Below are 7,138 nucleotides of genomic sequence, written 5' to 3'. Positions count from 1 at the left end.
TTTCGGCCCCTTTGGAGCTTCATCAAGAGTATTTAAAAATCTCAAGTATTTGAATCCTCTTGACGAAGGTCCAGAGGGGCCGAAACTTCAGTCTCTTCAATAAATGGTGTTGCTGTAGCAAAAGCAGAGTGCAGGATCTTATTTTTTTGAAATATTTGCATTTCAGACAAAGGCCATGTGTGTGTGTGTGTGTGTGTGTGTGTGTGTGTGTGTGTTTGAACCAGAAGGTGAGGAGAAAAGTAGATGGTTTCAGTTCCACATAACTTACCTCAGCTGCCTGCCTTCACCTCTCTCTCTCACACACACACACACACACACACACACATATTGCAGCCACAGATGAGTTATACAGCGCAGCAAGACCACTATCTTTAATTTGTCTGATGGAGCATTTTATCCGAAGAATACTCAGTTTTAGTAGAAATTAGGGACATGATTTGATTTTGTATATATCTCGAACAATCAACAGACTGTAAAAGAATAAACAAAATCTGAAAAAAACATCAAAAATATAAAACAAAGATAGATACATCAATCCGATTTCCTCAAAGAACAAACGAAGAATGAGTTTGAGAAGGAGCACGCATCACCATAATGCTTATATAGTCCTGCCCCTCATTTACAAAATCATATTATTACCAAAGAAACAAATAGATATGCATTCACTGCATACAAAAATGCAAGTCAACATACAACAATACTATTCAGGTTGACATGATTGGTATGCATGTTTTCCCTGTCTTCAATGTCCAATATTTTAGATAAGTTGTCTTCACAGCCAGGTACTTAAATACAGTTACAACATAAAACACTACTATTAACAATACATTCAAATACAATACAGTACAGTCACGATACATGAGGTGCAGAGAGGACATAAGGCAAATGTATTATATAGCTTCTTCCTGAGCCTTTGCCTGCAGTAATGTGCTCTGTTTGGTTCCGTCCTCACGTTGACAACGGCCGTCACAGCTGGCTGCAGATTAACGGACCTGCAACGCTCTCCGCTGTATTTAATTTGCAGGCTGAGAAGCCTAATCAGAGGGCTCCATACTGTGAATATAGACAAGTTACTGCCAACCCACACTAATTGGATGCTTGCTCTTGTATGCAGCGTTGGCCAGACATTAAGAAGTCCCTGGAAAGGCGAGATCATGCTCTGCCAATTAGGGACTTTGTGCTTGCTTTCTTTTTTCCAGTTTTGACTTTCTTCTGAAAGCATTTAATAATATCTCAGACTCAGTCTATGGGGCGTATACTTTATGGTACTTTATGTATGTTAGGAGCTGCATAGCCCTCCCGCTGTTTATGTATTGTCCCTCTGGCAGTTGTCTCTAAAGACCAGGGAAGGTAAATGAGAGATCTTTGTGTGACATTTCAGTCACTGAGGCGTTATTAGGGATCCCACGTAACTTCTAGGCAAGTCCCGGCCTAGGAATGAGGCCGATTGGTTGGGGTTAGGCATTGACCGCAAGTGGTTAAGGTTAGGATAGCCGATTGGTCAGGGGATAGGACCTGAACAAATCGGGTTACGTTACCTAGCGTAAGCATGGATGCCTGGCCAATAGTAGCGTGTGAATGCTCTTGAAGGGCGGGTCTTGCCTAGAAGTTGCGTCGGCTCCATAATAATGGTGCGTTCTTTTTATCTTGTAATCGCGACTAGTAGCTGGAGTGTGATGTCACATCCATGTCGGAAAACGAGTAACCGCGGGGTTGTTGCGTTCTTTTTGTCACACAATACTACGAGTCGGAGAAAAGATGGATTTTTGTAACATTTTTAGTAACATTTAAGATTCTATTCACCCAGTTATTGACATATTACACACATATATTTCACAGTTTGATACATGAAAATTACGTTTTGATTAACATTAACGTTCGGCTACTGCTCTGCTTTCTGCTCCAGACTCGGCTTAAAGCCATTGTTGTCATATAGCAACCGAGCGTCTCTAGCCAATTTCAGCTGCACAAGCTCCAAAATAACTAATCAGGCGATATTTAACTCCTAATAAGACTGTAGAGACATGTCTATAGGTAGCAGTATACAGCACTATGTTTAACTCCTAATAAGACTGTAGAGACATGTCTATAGGTAGCAGTATACAGCACTATGTTTAACTCCTAATAAGACTGTAGAGACATGTCTATAGGTAGCAGTATACAGCACTATGTTTAACTCCTAATAAGACTGTAGAGACATGCCTATAGGTAGCAGTATACAGCACTATGTTTAACTCCTAATAAGACTGTAGCAACATGTCTATAGGTAGCAGTATACAGCACTATGTTTAACTCCTAATAAGACTGTAGCAACATGTCTATAGGTAGCAGTATACAGCACTATGTTTAACTCCTAATAAGACTGTAGAGACATGTCTATAGGTAGCAGTATACAGCACTATGTTTAACTCCTAATAAGACTGTAGAGACATGTCTATAGGTAGCAGTATACAGTGCTATGTGTACCACTTCTTCATTTGGTTACAACAAAGACAAAAGTGCTTAAAATTCTAGAAAACCACAATGTTTACTACGTGTGATGCACGACGTAGCCATCTTTGAAAGTGAACTCTGGGTCCTCTGAGTTCAGACGACTTGACGAGTCGTATATATACGACCTCGGTGGCGTTCTTTTTGCAACTTCCGGTTCGTAACTCCGGAAAACAACTCGTAAATCGACTTTGGTGGACAAAAAGAACGCACCATTACGCACCATGAGAGCTTTGAGAGGGAACAAAAGCAGAGAGGTTGATAAAAGGTTGAAATGGAGGGGTGAAGGGAGAGAAATGAAAAAGAAGGTGAAAGGCGGCAGGGAGGAATGCACAGAAAGATATCAAACTCCATGAGGTTTCACACATCTGATACCATAGGTGAACTCGTTTCACCTGGGACGATTCTATCGGAGCTTTAGGGTGGCTAGGGGTGCTTTAAATGTTATTCTACTGTTTTTACTGTGCATTTTAATAAGAAAGTCTTAGGAAGACACCAACATTTATAAGAAAAAATACTTTAATGCTGAGCCAAAGGGCCATTACTACAAAGGTGAGGTGGTATTACAAATTGGATATGTTTCCACGGAAAAGCAGACATTTCCCAAATGCAGTATTAATAACTTTTGAAAATTATAGCTTTATGCAATTTTGACTAATGGCTGACGAGCGCTATTTTCTGAAAAAATGGCTCTGAATCTTTTTAGCCAACATTACTGTCTTTTGGAGGCTGAAGCGGGTTCTGTTTTTTTGTGATTCGCAATTTATTTTTTTTACATCATTTTTTGGGCTTTTCCGCCTTTATTTGATAGGACAGCTAGGTGAGAAAGAGAGGGGGGGAAGACATGCAGGAAATCGTCCCAGGTCGGATTCAAACCCTGGGCCTCTGCGTCGAGGCATAAACCTCTCAGTATATGTCCGCCCACTCTACCCACTGACCCAACCTGGCCACAATTTTTATTCACCACCCACCCAGACAAAAATCAAGAAAAGATGACACAGTTACTACAATATTCCAGACCATTCAACAAAATAGTAGCAAAGTAGACAATTAACCATAAACCTGGCCAACAATTTGGTACTTTTAAGACCCTGTGGCAGTGGCGATTTTTGACCCTTTTTAGGGGGGCTCTAGCCCCCATTCAATTTCATCTCAGCCCCCCTAAAAATTATAATAATAAAAACAAATTAATTTTATTTGTATTTTTATTTTTTAAATCAATTTTAGTGCTTCAAGTTAGAGTTTGTGAACTTGTCTGTTAGTGACAGAGGACTAACAATGACAGGTTCAAAGAATATATATATATATATATATATATATATATATATATATATATATATATATATATATATATATATATATATATATATATATATAATATCCTGTGTGGCTGTCGCCGATACTATGCATCTGTAACCCCATCAAGGAAAGTTTTATTTTCTATTTATTTATTGTTTACACCTCATTATCATTTCATTTGATTCTGGTAGTCCATAATGGGACTTTTGTATTTTTTTCATATGTTCAATATTTTGCATTTATTTTGCAAGTTATAATATTAAATTCATACATCCATTGTTATCCGGTGAAATTACTGATTGAGCAGGTGGGGTTAACACTTTTGCAAGGCACTTTATCCATGTCACATTCTCATTAGGGGCTGAGCCCCCCTAAAGGTCTGATCCTAGAATCACCCCTGGCCTGCGGGTACCCTGATTGTCTTCATACGCAGCAGCATTACTGCACAGAGAGTATCGTCCATCTACCCTCACACACACACGTACTGTATGAACCAATCACTCAGAAGAGATTTAATTGCAGTAATACCTCAATCATGAATGTTTTATACAGTGCAAAAGCCACGCTGTCCCCGCTGTTTTCGGACAAACGATGAAATCTATCAGATGTCAGATGAGGCCTTGAGGAAATCTGTACACTTTTCTTGAAGGAAAGGATCTGCGATTGGAAGCCGCCTGGATTGTTATCTGCTCTGTGATCACCCACATAAGCCCCACGTGGTTCTTTTTTAATGGGCAGAACTGGATCATTTCTGTTGGTGTAAACAGAGGAGTGGGTTGTGCATTAAAAAACTTTCATCTCTGTCGCTCACTGGGCTGTGAGTCACTGTGTCTGAGTCACATATTCTCAGCACGGCCGTGATCAAAAACAACAGACGTGCCTCCCCAGTGTCACATTTCTCAGAAATCAGCACACCGATCTTTGTATTTTGTTATAAATAGTCTGGAAGGTTACAATTAATGTGTGACATAAATATGCAGATGGGAGTGTTTGCTAACTGCAAGTAGGCTAAACCCTAGCAACACCTTTATGTCTCCACTATCTGTACAATGTGTACAGTTTTTCAGTGCTGTATATATTCTCTGACCCCATAGTTTGATATGTGGTGATTCATATATTACACTACTTTTGTGAACGTAAGACTTTAGTTAAAGCTACATTGTGTAAGAATTTCTCCCATCTAGCGGTGAAATTGTATGCGTCAACCAACTGAATATTACCAAAGAATTTCTAATAAGGGTTACGATCGGACGAAAGAGCCACATTTAGCCGTCTAGCTCCATAGAGTCCCATTCATTTTGCACTGGACCGCAATCACCCCTAGTGGAACTCTGGTGGAACTGCAAACAAATTCGGTACAATGGGGCTGAATAGGGAGTGGAAAGGCTTTCCATAGACCGGCTTTGATATTACTTTCTAGCCCTTCCTCCTACGGTGGCCGAACCCGAAATTAGCTCTTACTATCTCCATCGTTTCCATGCAGCTGTTCTAGCCACTCCAATATTAACTTTGGTCTTGTTGCTTTGCCTGTCGCGTTGTCGTTTTAATTCTCTTTTCCGCTTCCCTGGCGAGTAGTCTCCCGGCTGGCATTCATGACGGTGCCACTGAGTGTAAGAGGGCGAAATGCGGAGGTATGTCCCTCTTTGGCTAATGTATTTTGTATTTTGATTCCGAATGGCAGATTCTACGCGTACGAGAATACTTTGATTAGGTGGAAGTATTTACATATGAACGAGCACATATTTGTGAAAGAACAGTTTTTTTTTTTGCTAAGAATCAACTCACAAAATGACACAATGTAGGTTTAAGTCATTTCGAGCAACAAAATAATGTGTCCACATGAGTAAAGGTTTGTTATCATCATTCCACAAAAAAAAACAAAATTAACTTTTCAGCTTCAGGGCCTAATTATCTTATTACACATTGCTCTCGGACAAATTCCAGTCCCACTATACAGAAAGCCGAGTTTGTTCTGAACATTTTGATATACAACACATGGGGATCAGGTTATATGGAAATACCCTTAAAAGGAGAATTCATGAATTTATGTAAAAATCGAGAAAAATGTCCTTAGACCTCAGAGGGTTAACCCTTGTGTTGTGTTGTTTTTTTTCTAACCAAAATTCCCAAATATAACATGGATGTATGTTGTATGGAACCCATAACAACGTTCTTTGCAGGTAAAATTAATGATTACATTCACTGAATTTTGGGTGTTCTTTTTCAATTTTAATAACATTTGTTTTAAAACCACATCCTGATAAACTAAACCAGTCTGTGATCCACTCAACATCCTCTGATCTTAACTATTAGTCAAAATAATTCATAATTTCTGCCTTTTTCACACAAAAATTAGGTATAATGTCATATAAATTAGGTTTATTGACCATGAATTTTAAACAAAATGTTGAAAAAAGTGACAAAAACATTTTAAAAAAAGTGTCAAAAGCATAAAAAAGAGTCAAGAATGCTGAAAAAAAGCAACAAAAATAAATTTCACTTTTGACCTGGATGGACAACAAGTTCATGGTTGAAGGGAAGACAACACAAGGGTCAAACACTGATTGATAGGAATATGCAACATAAAATCACAAAACTGAAATACCAAGATTTCTGACACCCAGAAAGCCACTTCAAGACCAGGTAATAGCTCAGGACCCACGTTAAAGTCATCAGTGTGTCCGTTTGTCATTTCATTTTGCAAGCTTTTAATTAAATAAGCACAAAGCAGTTGACACAGAGTAAGGCGAGAGCTGACAGGAGGTCAACAGAAAGCAACAGGCAGTATTACCTGACGTTGGGAAACGTGAAATCAAACAGTGCACCCATGTGGCAGAACACAACACAGGCATGGAGATTTAAGGGTGAGTTGTTATTTTTTTTCCTTATATCCTCAATCGACTGTAAAATCCACATTTTAAAGCTATTAAAACATTACTTCCCGGGGCATCTTTGTCACCTTTTTCACCCTTGATGAGTTTGCATTTAATGAAATAGTTGCCTTTTCCCCACTTAGACATTATGTCCACACTACCGATGATTATTTATCTAAAATCTAAGTGTGAAGATATTTTGTTAAAGCACCAATTGTCAATCCCTCTGACTCTCCCCTCTCACTCCCCCCTCAAGCTATGTTGGAAACTGTTCCCTATCTTTTAAATAATGCACTGTATGGTGTGTTTGCCATTTTGTAGTGGTGTTCAAATTCTCCCCTATTAATTGCATTCCCGATATATACCACTATAAATTACCCACAATGCACAGCTAATTTGAGTGTGCATACTGAATGATTCTGAATGGCAGATTATAATACTTTGATTAGTTGGTGGGAGTAATTACACATGAACAA

This window comes from Perca flavescens, chromosome 15 (genome assembly GCF_004354835.1).
Source record: "Perca flavescens isolate YP-PL-M2 chromosome 15, PFLA_1.0, whole genome shotgun sequence".
In the NCBI taxonomy this organism is placed as follows: domain Eukaryota; kingdom Metazoa; phylum Chordata; class Actinopteri; order Perciformes; family Percidae; genus Perca; species Perca flavescens.
The sequence above is the reverse complement of the archived record's forward strand: the minus strand, read 5'-3'. Positions refer to the sequence as shown.